The following is a 14909-nucleotide window of genomic DNA, read 5'->3' as shown; positions in this document are numbered from 1 at the left end:
AGAGGGAGTGCTTTCCAAGCAGGGGCTAGCTATGGAGATGGGATTTATTCTTCCTCGCGCATTTCCCTCCCCTTCCCCACGAACATAGAACTTTGTGAAGGAGGGAGGTCTGCTACAAGGGGACTAAAACCGAATTTGACAACACAGTGACCTTCAATTGTCATCTCTCCCAAAGGCAAAGAGACTTTTTCTTTTATTCCTCGGAAAATCGAGAACAAGCAAAAGGGGCGGCGGGGGTGTGTGTGAAGAAAAAGTGGTCCTTTGTCACGTGACAGAGGAAGCCGAAGTAGCTACTTGGGAGAAAAAAATGGCGGCTCTTGGGCGGGATTGAAAGAGAAGGACCAGGAACGACCGGAAAGCGAGAGGATAACAGTCGGCTGGCTGGAGCGTCGTTTCCGTCTCCTACGCGGTTGCGCGCGGGACAGTCTAGCTCGGCTGGGTGCTGCATCGAACTTCGGTCGACCTGTGACACTGCGCATGTGCCGCTTCATACCCTTCTCCCTTGTTCAGTTGACTCAAAAGCGCTGCACCGTCTTTAGGACAGTAGGGGCCGATGTGAGCTTTGCATTTTCAGTTCTCGCTCCATCCCTCAGCGAACCCACCCCAGCCCTGACACTTCGAATCCCAGCCTCGGCGTAGTGAAACGAGCGTGGGATTTGAAATTAAAGGTCCAGCGGATAAATCACGTGGACTCAGGCACCTCTGCAGAGGCGAAGCTGAAAGAGTGGTGGTGAAGGCAGGGGCAATCATCCCAAATTTTGCAGGCAGTTAATAAATGTTATTGATTGTATAAGTGAATGAATGCATGCATTTCAGGAGCGGAAAGGTGGTAGCTTTCAAATCTTAAAAAGAGTAGGTCCGACCATGTCACATACTCCTCCACAACTATTCAATAAATTCCATTGGCACCTACCTCTAGCATCAAATGTAAAATTCTCTGTTAGGCTTTTAGACCCCTTCACAACCGGGCTCCTTCCTACCTTTCCAGCATTTATACCTTACTCTCCTTTTATACTTTATAATACAGGGACACTGTCCTATGCCTCTTCGAACGTTCCTTGTAGGAGACATTCCATCTGTCCTCAGCGCCTGAAATTCTTTCCTTCCCCCCTCTGCCTCCTGGCTGTGCCCTCTTCTTTCAAGTCTCAGCTAAAAAATTCCACTTTGTGCAATAATCCTTTCCTGATTCCCCTTAATATTAGTACCTTCCCTCTGAAATTATTTCCAATTTATTCTGTATATATCTTGTCTGTACATAATTTTGGGTTCCCCCCTTATGTTGTCTCCCCAATTAAACTGTGAGATTCTTGACAGTAGGGACCTTTTTTTGCCTCTAGCGTCCCTAGTGGCTGGCATGTGGTAGGTGCTTAATAAATGGACTGCACATATAAAGCATTTAATAAATGCTTTTTATTTGTTCAGTCCTTTGCACTATGGTCTCAAGTTATCTTTCTGGTCTCATTGTACATTATTACTCCTCTTTCAGTACCCTGCAATCCAGCAAAGCTGACTTTCTGTGTTCCTCATATTCAACTCTCCATCTCCTCAGCCTCTGACTCCTGGCCTTTTTTTTTTTTAATTCTCATCCTTCTTGATCTCTTTGTAGCCTTTGACATATTTCAATTACTCTCTTCTTGATACCTCCTTTCTAGATTTGTAACTTCTCTTCTTGCTTTATCTTCTCAGTAAACATTCCTTTGTAAAAACTGATTGATAGTAATTACTTAAATGAAATGATAGGCACTGCAAGGTAGGTAACCTTGAAGAAAATACGCCAGAATAAGGACTTGAGCTATAGCATTAGAAAAGTCATCTCCAGCTTCTTAGGGCTAACCCTAGGGCTGTGAGGGGACCTGGCCAGCCTTGATCTGGGGACAGACTCGATCAGGGTGAATATAAATTGGGATAAACACACCCCAGCTGGTGCAACATATGGGGGGGTCATCTGAGCTAGCCATATGATCCTTAGCTTTATCAGGGACCTACTCTACACCCAGGCTTTTATTCTTGGATACCCTATATAGACCAGAAAAAGGGAAAAAAACCCAAACCAACTAATTCTTTTGTTTTAGACTGCAAATGCACAGTCAGTTTTTCTGGTGTGTTCTCCCTATTGTTAACATGTTGAAGCTCACAAAGTTATAGTCATTTCTAACATCCTTTCAACTAAGAGTGGGAAAAAACTAGACAACAGAGGCAATGGGAGGGCCATAAGGTGGAGGCTCAGGTGGGGAGATAAGCGCCTGAGGCATCTCTCCCCACACAGGGCTGGCCTCCTGACTCAAACAAAGCCAGGAAGGAAAAAGAAAATGCCTTGCCTGGTTAGGGCCTTTTGAATGCATCCTCTGTTCTAGCTGAGCAGCCAATCAAAAGATTCCTCTTCTTCACATGGTAAGCATACCAGAAATAATACTTGTGCATGTTCTGAATTGGGGAACAGGGCTCTGCCATTACATGTTATCACATCTTTGCTGAAATAACCTTCCCAGCTTCTTCCAACCGAGAAGTAAATCAGCTCAGCATGCTGCATATGCGCAAAGGGGCTGAGCTCGGGGCTTCCCTGGTTTACATATGGACTTGTCTCCCCATTTGAATATAAGGTCCTTGAGAACAGGAATTGTTTCATTCTTTGTATTTATATTCCCAGCACCTAGTAAAGGTTTTGGCAAATGGAAGATGCTTCATAAATGCTCATTGGATGAGTGATAGCCAATCAGTGGCCAAATCATGCCAATCCTGCCCCTGCTACATCTTTCTCTTCTATCCCCTTCTCTCTATTTACATGGTGACCTGTCTAGTTCTAGCCTGCATCATCTCTGACCTCAGCTAATTTAATGGTCTCTCTACTTTCAGTCTCTTTCCTTTCAACTCCCCCCTCCTCAGTACTGCCAAATAATCTCCCACAGATCTGACCGTGTCACTCCCCTGCTGTTCCATGCCTCTTTTATTAGCACTGGGGTAAAATTCAATCTTCTCCACCTGGCATCTAAACCCCTCTACAATCTTACTCCTAGGTACCTGTCTAGCCTTATCTCACACGACTCTTCTTCTAGGCACTTTACTTCTAAGACAAATTGTCCTATTTTAGCTGTTTCATAAATGCAACCAATATTCAGTCTCCCAGCTCTGTAAATTATCCCATGCCTCAAATTCACTTTTTCCTCTTTTCATGCTCAAGATCCTGCCTCCCTTGTAAAACTCAGCTCAGGTACCACCTTCTCTTTAAAGTCTTCCTTAGTCCCTCCAGTTGTTAGCTCCCCCTCTCTCCTCAAATTATCTTGTATTTATGCATATACAAACACACACACAAATGTGCCCATATAGCTGGGACTGCTGTTTTCAGTTTTTTCTTTACTCCCCCCCCAAAAAAAAGTGCCAGGTCCATAGTACCTTTAAAGTAGGAACTTTTAAAATGTTAAATTGAATTGGACTTTAAGGAACTAATGAAGCGCTATAGCAGTGAGGCTGGCTGGGTTCTTTAGTCCTTAGGACCCAAGCTTGCTGCATGCCACTGTGAGATCAATCCTGGCCCCACCTTAGGGGTCCAGGCATCCTTAATCCTTTTACCACCTCCAACCTACTCTAAGTATCTCCCCTGCTCCTGGGGAAATACAGACCTCCAACTCTCTGGGTGTTCCACCCTGGGGAAATAGTATAATAAAGTATAAGGAGGATTTGGAATTAGAGGACCTGGTTTGAAGCTTACTTCTGCCACATACTACCCTTTTGACCATGATCAAATCACTGCCTTCCTGGGCTTTAGTTTCTTATCTCTAAAACGAGGTTGTTAGACTAGATGACCTCTGAGATTTCTTTCATCTTTAAATCGATGAGCCTATGAGTTCCCCAATCATTACCTCGCCCCGGACCCCAGTTCCCCAGGCCTGAACATAGTGGCCCCTGACCCCCTAGGCACCAGAAGCAGATGAGTACTTGGCAGCTGCCCTGACAGTTTCCTGAAGCTCCAGAAAACAAAAGGGATGGAAAGAGAAGGGAGCCTTTCCTTTAGAATCACTGACAGAGCAATCTTGATTTGAAGGAAGGGGAGGCATAAGACCCCTAGGTCCCAGGAGAGCAACAAGAGATGGGAGGCAGGCCTCCTGTTTCCTGGAAGGGAGTGGGCCTAAGGGACAGGATGTCTAGGGTGCAAAAGGCAGGAAGGCTGAGAGGAGCAGTAGAAACTAGGAACAAGACACCTGGATTTACTCTATGGTGGGTCCCGATTACAAGTATGTGTGTGACGTCAGTCATAGAGGATGCTGGGGGGGGGCAAGAAGAGGTATGGAGTAGGAGGAGTGGAGCAGATGAATTTTCTGCCTTCAGGGACACAGAACAGGGTAGGAGGGAAAGCTACAAGAAGCCACAGACACTGCATTATCTTCAGTTTCAGTGGGGCCCAACTCTCCACCCCCTTTCCTAGCCAAACCTGACCCATTGCCCTCTTTCACTGGTCCCCACCCAGCTCTGTCTTCCTGCCCCTCCCTAGGCACTATGCTGGGAGAGATGAGAGAGAGCCTACTCTGCTGAATTCTATTGGCTAGCCCAGGACCAAGGCATCTTGTTCCTCCAATTCCTACTCTTCATCCAGGACCCGGGCATACCAGCTCCTAGTTAACACTTATGCTCAGATCCCCTCTTGGGACCCAGGTGTCCAGCACTCACCTTCTTCCATTGCTGTCAGTGACATAAGGGCAGGTTGGATGGGGGTGGGGGTGGGGGGGGTCTTGGCATGGTGGGGGAGAAGGGAGAGGGCTCAAACTCACATCCGGTTGGATTGCCAGGGGAAGAGAGGAAACAAAGGACTTCCCCCTGCTTGGACAATGAGCCTCCAATCTACCTCCCCCCACCCTGCTCAGCTCTTCCCCCACCCCCAACTCAACCCTTGCTCCATAGCTCTGCCTCTCAGGCACACAAACATCTGGGGGCTCTACCCCAGGCTCTATCCTTTCTGTTCCTATCCGCTTCTCCCCAAGCCCCAGCTGCCTAACAGCTAGGGCTCCCCAAGTCTCCTCCCTCCATTCCTCAGGTCCTCAGGCCCCTCCTCCACCCGCTGGACCAAGGTCAGTAGCAGAGTAGAGTGAGTTTCACAGAGTATCAGAGGGGTAATCACATTTCTCTCCTGTTGATTAAAGGAGGGAAATTCAAGAGGAAACCTCAGGAGAGACACACAAAGATTGAAAGAGACACAAAGGAGGGGCAGCTAGGTTTCAGTGGGCAGAGCACCCGCCTTGGAGTCAGGAGGATCTGAGTTCAAATCCAGCCTCAGACCAAATACTTGACACTTACTGGCTGTATGACCCTGGGCAAGTCACTTAATCCCAATTGCCTAATAAATAAACAAATAGATAGATAGATAGATAGATAGATAGATAGATAGATAGATAGATAGATAGATAAATGAGTGAATGAGAAAATAAATAGATAAATGAATGAATGAATGAATGAAAATAAATAAATAAAAAAGAGAGACACAGAGATGCTTCTAGTCTCACTTTGGTTCCACTAGGTCAGAGGAGGAATGTGTAGAATGAAGTGAAAGATTGATATATGGGGTACAATGGAAAGAGTGTCAGGTTTGGATTCAGAGGACCTGAGTTTGAGTTCCACATTAGTCACTTATTACCTATGTAATTTATTACCTTGACCTTGGACAAGAACTTTCTGGGTAAAATGATAAAGTTGGAATAGATCCCTCTAAATCTATAATACTAGATCCTTCCACAGGTCAGTCAACCAACAGCCAGTGCCTGCTATATGCCAGATGCTGTAATGAGCCCTGGGAATACAAAGAAAGACGAAAGACAGTCTCTCTTCCGAAGGAACTCACAGTTTAATGGGAGACAACATGAAAACAACTATGTATAAAGGAGGACTGAGAATGGATTCTTTCAGAAGATGGGACTAGCTGAGACTTGAAGGAGAAGCCAGGGAAACCCAGAGGAAGAGATGAGAAGGGAGAAAATTCCAGGCATGGGAGACAGCCAGTGAAAATGCCTAGAGTCAGCATCAAGTGTCTTGTTTGAGGAACAGCCAGGAGGCCAATGTCATCGGATCACAGAGTGTGTGGAAAAGAGTAAGGTGTAATGAGCCTGGAAAAGTAGGAGGGAGACAGCTTATGAAGAGCTTTGAAAGCCAAAGAAAGAATGTATGTGTGATCCGAGAGGTGATAGAGAGCCACTCAGGGAGTTTAATTGAATGGAGGGAGAGAGGGGACGTGATCAGATCTGTGCTTAAGGAAGATCAATTTGACAGCTGAGTGGAGGGTGGACAGGATTGGTGACAGACTTGAGGCTGAGACCAACCAGCAGGGTATGGGTCTTGCAATATCAGGTGTAAGGTGGTGAGGGCCTACTTCAGAGTGGAGACTGTGTTGGAGGAGAGAAGGGTTGTGTGTAAAAGATGTTCTGAAAGTTAAATTGGCAGAACTTGGGAACATTGCATATGGGGGTGAGAAGGAGTAAGGAACCATGCGTGGAATCTATATTGGGAGCCTGGGAGCCTGGGAGCCTGGGAGACTGGGATGATGGTGGTATCCTCAATAGAGAAGTTAGGAATGGAGGAGAGGGTGCTGGGGAGAAAGATAATGAGTTCAGTTTTGGTCATGGTCAGTTTGAAGTGTCTACAAGAAATCCATTTTTGAGCTGCCTAATAGGCAGTTGAAGATGTAAGACTGGAGGTCAGGAGAGAGGTTAGGGCTGGATAAATAGATCTGAGAATCATTAGCATAGAGATAGTAAATTAATCCATGGAATCTCCTTTAATACTAGTTCCTTCTCTCTGTTGATTATTCCCAGTCTGTATTGTATATATGTTTGTACATAGTTTTTTACATGTTGACTCCCCATTAAACTGTGAGTTTAATGTCTCCAGCACTTAGTACTGGAACATAGTAGGTATTTAATAAATACTTGTTAACTCACTGACTGTCAAGATCCTTTTAGAATCTGATTGTGTGCCATCCAGTGTGTTAGCTGTACCTCCCAGCTTTGTGTCAAGCCACAAATCTGATTAAGTCTGTCACCTATGCCTTTATCTACATCATCAATAAAAAATGTTAATCAGCATGGTAGGTGAGAGGAGAGAGATTATAGGAAGGTATCAGAGTGCTAGGTCATACAGCAATTTGTGACCAGTGCTTGTGACCTAGTATTTGTGACCCACCCTACCTCCAATCTAGATAGTTTGAGAAATATCTTGGTTTGAAAAATGCCCAGGAGGTAAACCCTGGAAAGGATAGACACCCACAACAAATCCATGTACAGCCTTAGAGGAAAAAAATGTGCTGACAAAAAGATTACAAAAGTACCCAGAATTAACCAAAGAAGATACAAATGGACTAGTCAGGGAGGAAAAAGGGTCAGGGGAATTGGTATCATACACCAAACAGTGGAAAATCTTACATAAGAACTACATCCTCTGAAAACTAGAATAGGTCAGACAGAAAGTCACTGGACCTAACAAGACAAGACGAAATATTAAAATGAACTCAAAAGACTGAAAAATGCAAAAGAAAATCTAAGAAATATATCAAAAAACAACTGACTTGGAAAACAGGTCAAGAGGTGATCAAAGAATAATCAGCCTTATGTATCATCATGGAAAAAAAAAAGTCTATACCATTTTAAAGAAATTATCAGTGAAAACTGCCCAGAACTCTTAAGACCAGGAAACAAAGTGAAAAACAGAAAGATTAGGACAGAAATAGAAAATTAAAGGTAGATAAGTGGCAGAATATCCAGATTGATGGAGCTGGAGTCAGAAAAACCTGAATTCAAATCCAGCTTCAGACACCAGTTTTATGACCCTGGTCAAGTCACCTAACTTCTGTCTGCCTTAATTTCCTCATCTGCAAAATGGGGGAAAAACAGCACCTACCTCTTAGGGTGGTTGTGAGGATCAAATGAGGTAATATTTGTGAAGCACTTTTGCACACCATAAAATGCTGTATAAATACTATTAGAATCTACCAATCAATTCCCAAAGGAAATTCCAAAATTAAAATTCCCAGAAAGATCTTATCAAAAATCCAAAGGTTGAAGTTAAAGAAAGGATACTATAAGCAGCCCAAAAGAAAGAATTCAAGTAACAAGAAGCCACAGCAAAGGTCATACAAGATTTGAAAGTTGCTTGCATAAAGGAAAGCTTGGAATCTAATATTCCAAAAGGCAAAAAAAAAGGTTTACAATCAAGGATAACCTATTTGGCAAAAATAAAAATAATCCCTACCGGAAGAAAAAATGGAACTTTAATGGACTAGAGCAGAAATGTCAAATATACTGGCCATGGCATACAGCTAAAACCAGATTAAAATGTAACTGGGTAATATTTAACAAAATGAATTAAAAATACAATACAACATAGATGAAATTCATTTTGAAACTGTCAATATGTGGCTCACAGAGATCCTTATGTATGGATTAGTGGCCCCCATTTCCATCCAAGTTTGACACAGATGGACTAGAGAATTTCCAAACTTTCCTAATGAAAAGGCCAGAACTGAGGAGATATTTTGAAATGGAAATTCAGGTATCAAGAGAAACATAGAAAAATGCACATATTTGTGAAATAAAAGAGGAAAATGTGGGTATAAATTGCCTATCCCCTCAAGGAGATAAAAAATCAAATGTTTTCTCAGAACCCCAACATCTTTAAAGGTCGTGGAGAAAGGTAAAAATGACAGAGGGCCTATGGATGATTTTGTTCTATTTTGATTGTCTTAGGAGAAGATGAAAACAGGAGGAAAAGGAGAAGAAGAAAAGAAGTAGAAAGGGAGGAAAATGACTATCATATAGTTGGTGTGAATAAGATGAAGAATATATAATCACGGAGGGAAGTGGAGAATATTGCCATCCTATGAACCTCAATTCCAATCAGACAAAAAAATTCAACACAATTACACACAAATATAGAGTCTATATAGAATTACACATATGTATAATCCATATAGAAATAAGTTAAATTCAGAAGAGACAAGGGAGAGGGAGAGAGGTGTTTAGGAGGGAGAGCAGGATAAGTAAGGATACAGTCATAAACAAAATAAATTGTAAATGTTGTAGAGAGAAATATGAAAGTGAGACATCGGGACAGGGCAAGAGAAAGAAAAGAGTTGTAAGAGAGAAGAACTGATTGAGCTAAAAAAATAAATTGGATTTAAATTTACTACAGAAGCTATAAAATATTTGGAAGTGTATAGTGCCCAGGAATCTAATGCTCTTTACAGAAATAAAGACAGAGCTAAATAATTAAGGAAATATTAGTTGCTTATGGTGAATTAAACCAATATAATAAAAAAGACAATACACCTAAATTAATTAACTTACTTAGTGCTGTGCCAAACTACCAAAGAGATATTTTATAGAGTTTGAAAAAAATAATGATGAAATTCACGTGGAGGCACAAAAAGCTAAGAATCTCAAGGATAATAATGGGGGGAAAAGTGGGAAGGAAGGAGATTTATCAGTACCAGGTCTCAAACTACTATAGAGTAGTAATTATTAAAACAATTTTGTACTGGTTAAAAAAGAGAGGTCAGTCAATAGAACTAATTAAGTACTCAACATATAGAAGCAAAGTAATACAGTGGTGTAGTATTTGATAAACCCCAAATTTTAGGTACCGAGGGAAAGACTCACTCTCTGACAGAAACTGAAGGGAATACTGGACAATAGTCTGTTGAATCCCTTGTGTTTTCTTTTCCCTTTTTATATGTTTGTGCTTCTCCTGGGTCTTGATATTGGAGGTCAAATTTTTGGTTTAGTTCTGTCTTCTCCTTGTGAAGGCTTGAAATCTTTCTATTTTGTTGAATGACCATTTTTTCCCCTTGAGGTATTATGCTTAATTTTGCTGGGTAAGTGATTATTGGTTGTAGTCCTAACTCCTTTGCCCTCTAGAATGTCATGTTCCATGACCTCCAATCCTTTAATGTTGCAGCTGCCAAGTCCTGTGCAATCCTGATTGTGACTCCTTGATATTTCAATTGTTCCTTTCTGGCCACTTGTAGTATTTCTTCCTTGACATGATAGTTCTGAAATTTGACTATAATGTTCCTTGGGGTTTTTAGTTTGGGATCTCTTTCCTAAAGTGATTGGTGGATTCTTTTAATGCCTATTTTGCCCTCTGTTTCCAGGACATCAGGGCAGTTTTCCTTGATAATTTCTTGAAAGATGCTGTCCAGGTCCTTCTTTTGATTATGGCTTTCAGGTAGTCCAATGATTCTGATATTGTCTCCTCTGGATCTATTTTCCAGATCAGTTGTTTTTCCCATAAGGCATTTTACATTTTCTTCCATTTTCTCATTCTTTTGAATTTGTCTAATTGATTCATGAAGTTTCATAAAGTCATTAGCTTCCACTTGCCCAATTCTAACTTTTAAGGTGTTGTTTTCCTCAATTTGCTTTTGTACTTTCTTTTCCATTTGGCCAATTGTATTTTTGAAGGAGTTGTTTTCTTCAGTGGATTTTTGTATCTTCTTTTCCTTTTGACCAATTCTACTTTTTAAGCAGTTTTCCAAACTGTTGAGTCTTTTTTCATAATTCTCTTGCATCACTCTCATTTCTTTTCCCCATTTTTCTTCTATCTCTCTTATATGATTTTTAAGGCTCCTTTTTGCGCTCTTCCATGAGTTCTTTCTGGGCTTGAGACCACTTCCTGTTTTTCTTTGGGGTTTTGCCCACAGATGTTTTGACATTGTCATCCTCTTCTGAGTTTGTGTCTTGACTTTCTATGGTCAGATTATTTTTTTTTCACTTGCTCATCTTTTTTTTTTTCCCTTTTCCCTTTCTTTTAAATTTTATCTCTGCTCCCAGGGTAGAATAGGTTCTGTCTCAGGCTTCTTGTGCTAGTGGCTGCAGGCCCTGGCTGTTTACCTGGTGCTGTACTGATGTTGCCCTGAAGCCCACGAGGGACTCTTGAGTCTGGTGCTGTGTTGAGGGATGGGGTGGGGTGCTGCTAGAGGCTGTAGGTGACTGGCAGCTTACCTGGTGCTGAGCTGGGGTCCTAGTGATGGTGTCTGGCATGTGCTGAAGCCAAGTGGGTGTTTCTGCATTTCTTCCACTTCGCATACACTGAAGCACATGGTGGATCCTGGTGTTGGCATTTGCCTGCTCCACCACACTGGAGCTTAGGATTTCCCACTGGTTTGCTGAGGTGGGGCTTGCTGCTGGCTTGTTGGGACACTTCCTGTCCTGGAATGCATATTTCCCTTTTACTCAAGTGAGACAGATCTTTCTTGCTGATCCTCCAAGTCTCCTGGGCTAAAAGAACACTCCAGCTGGTCTTTCTGCTGGCTGGGCTGTTCCAGAATTTGTTCTGGGGAGATATTTTATGGTTCTTTCGAGGTGAATATGAGAAAGCTACTGTTTGCTGCTTATTCCGCCATCTTGGCTTCTGGACAATAGTCTGGCAGAAATTAAGTGTAGACCAACATCTCACACCAGACTGTGAATGTATATGTTACCTAGATATAAAAGGTCCTATAAACAAATTAGAAGATCAAGGAAGAAATTGCCTTTCAAATCTATGAATAGGAAAGAACTCTTGACCAAACAAGATAGAGAGGATCATAGAAGATAAAAAGGATGATTTTGATCACGTAAAATTGAGAATTTTTGCACAAAAATTCTAATGTAATTAAAATTAGAACAGAAACAGCAATACAATGATCTAAGACAATTCCAAGACTCATGATGGAAAATGCTATCCACATCCAGAGAAAGAACTATAAAGTCTGAATGCAGATTGAAGCATACTGTTTTCTCTTTTTTGCTTGTTTTTTTCTTTCTCATGGTTTTCCCCTTTTGTTCTGATGCTTCTTTCACAACATGACTAATGTGGAAACATGTTTAATATGATTGAACATGAATAGCCTACATCAGATTTCATGTCGTCTTGGGCAGTGGTGAGGGGAGGGAGAAAAAAAATTGGAACTCAAAATCTTATAAAAGTGAATGCTGAAAGCTATCTTTACATGTAATTGGAAAAAATAAAATACTATTAAGTGGGAAGAAGATCGAAGAGAAACGGTAAATTGGAAACAATCTTGGCAGCAAGTGTCTCTGACAAAAGTCTCATGTCTAAAACATAATGGAACTGATTCAAATTTATAAGATTAAGAGCCATTCTCCATATAGATAAATAGTCAATGGGTACTTGAACAAGCTGTTTTTTAATTAAAAATTTGAAACAAAAATCCAACTTCTCTTCCTCTCACCTTCTCTGATCTCTCAGTGGAGAGAAAAAAAACCAACAAGAAAAGCAAGACCCTGTTATAAACACATATAGGCAAGCAAAACATATGTAAGTCAAGCAAGAGACTGGCCATCTCCAAACAAATTGTATCTCATTATACACTCTAAGTGTATCAGGAAGTGGATAGTATGTTTTGTGATAAGCTTTCTGGAATCATAATTGGTCATTATGATTTTCAGAGTTGTTTGTCTTTACAATATTGTTGTTATTGTATAAATTGTTCTCCTGGTTCTGTTCACTTCCCTCTGAGTTAGCTCATATAAATCTTCCCAGGTTTCTCTGAAACCATCCCCTTCATCACCTCTTGCAGCACAGTAGTATCCCATCACATTCACATACCATAACTTGTTCAGTCATTCCCCAATTGGTGAGCACCACCACACCTGACAGTTTCCAATTCTTTGCTACCATACACAGAAAATGAGCTGCTATAAATGTTTTTGTGCATATGGGTCTTTTTCCTCTTTCAGCTTCTTTGAGAATATAGACATACTAGTGATATCTCTAGGTATGCACTGTTAAGTAGCTTTTGGGGGCATAATTTTGGGTATAGTTCCAAATTGCTTTCCAGAACGGCTGAACTAATTCACAGCTCCACCAACAATGCATTATTGTACTTGTTTTCCCACCACCTCTTCAAAATTTGTCATTTTTGCCAACCTGTTGGGTGTAAAGTTGTTGTTCTAATTTTCATTTTTCTAATGATTGATTTAGGATTTTTTTTATATGGCCCTGTTGATAACTTGTATTTCTTCCTCTAAAACCTGTTGTTCAGTTGTTTTTCGGTCTTTGTGAACTCAGATGGGACTTTCTTGGCAAAGATACTGCAGTAGTTTGCCATTTCCTTTTCCAGCTCATTTTATAGATGAGGAAACTGAGGCAAATAGGGTTAAATAATTTGCCCAAGGTCACATAGCTAGTAAATGTGTGAGACCAGATTTGTACTCAGGAAGATGAGTCTGCCTAAAGGCCACAACATTCAGCCTTTAGATCTCATAGTATCTCCTGTTGGGGTATCTTATTCAACCATCTATTAAGAACCACAATTTGGCAGCAACAGAGCTACACGTCTTGATTTGGTCTTCCTCCTTCTGAATGATTTTCTCTTTAATTTTTGCTCTACTCTTTTTTCTTCTCTCAGCCAGGATCTTCTGATGGGAGGTATATCTCCATTCTCAGCTCAGTCCTCCCTTTTCTCAGAGGTGCGCTGAAACCTTAAGTTTGCTCTTTGCTGTATGCTTCTAGCACTTAGAATCTCAATATGTGGACCATGAAGATCCCTATGTATAAATTAGTGGCCCCCAAAATTTGAAGAAACAGTTCACATGCTTTAGGAAGTGATGCAGAATGAAGTGAATAGAACTAGGAGAAAAATTTCTACAATGACAACAACTTTATAGAGGGAAAAAAATGTAAAACTCTGATCAATGAAATTATATGACAAGACTCTCAAAGATGAAACACCTTACCCGACTGTTAACATGACTTCATCATCACCGCAGCTCTAAGATCCAGCTCCTTGTCACTGAGAGGTGATGAACCTAAAAGGCAGAGAGGCATTTATTTTCAGGCATAGCCAACGTGGGAATTTTTCCCCCCACAAACGTTTATTGTTTTCCCACAATTATTGTTATTGTCCAACTGGAATGGGGGCAATGGGAGGGATAGATCATAAACATGTGTGAAAATAAATAAGCATGGGGCAGCTAGGTGGTGCAGTGGATAGAACACCAGCCGTGGAGTCAGGAGGACCTGATTTCAAATCCCACCTCAGACACTTATTAGCTAGTTGTATGACCCTGGGCAAGTCATTTAACCCCTATTGCTTCAAAAATGAATAAGCAAACATTTATTTTTTAAAAATACACATTCCACTGGACACTTTCTGCTGCATTGACATTGAACCATGAACAATTACTCTTTGAGTCTATTCATACAACCATTTTTTCAATTATCTAAGACATATCTCTTCATCTTATACTATGAAGCATTTTATTAAAAATTTCTGCTATAATCTAGTAGATAAACTAAATCAATAACATTCTCTTCATCTACTAAAAATAGAAACTCAAGAAGAATTGAATTCTACCTTATTATCTCTGTGGTCAGTTATCATCTTCCCATCCATCTCAAGCAAAGATCTTCTTTCTTTGATCCTTCTTTTTCTTCCTTTATAGCTAAAAAAATGAGGTAAAACTTCTTCTTGTTCTCAGTTTGTCTCCACAGCCTCAACTCCTTCTGGAAGTTAGCATTCCTGGCACTGTTTTTATAGGACCATGACAAATTCTTACGTTCATCTTCTGTTAACTGGCCTTGTTTCCATCTTCTGTATATCTCTTTTAAAAATCTAAACTGGGTGCTGTTCCCCTGCGCGTTGCCATTGGTCTCTTTAGACAAATCCCATTTCTCTTCCTTACTTTAATTATTTCCTTTTATATCCTCAGACTTTGATTCTTTTTTTTTTTTTTGGTGAGGCAACTGGGGCTAAGTGGCTTGCCCAGAGTCACACACAGCTTAGTGATTGTTATGTGTTTGAGGCCGGATTTGAACCCAGGTCCTCCTGGCTCCAGGGCTGGTGCCTCATCCACTCTACCACTTAGCTGCCCTCTAGACTTTCATTCTTAACCTTTTCCCATCTTTTCTGGATGACTTTTAAGGAATCA

This window comes from Phascolarctos cinereus, unplaced genomic scaffold (assembly GCF_003287225.1).
Source record: "Phascolarctos cinereus isolate Bilbo 61053 unplaced genomic scaffold, phaCin_HiC Scaffold_5;HRSCAF=322, whole genome shotgun sequence".
In the NCBI taxonomy this organism is placed as follows: Eukaryota; Metazoa; Chordata; class Mammalia; order Diprotodontia; family Phascolarctidae; genus Phascolarctos; species Phascolarctos cinereus.
Note: the sequence above shows the minus strand (reverse complement) of the source record.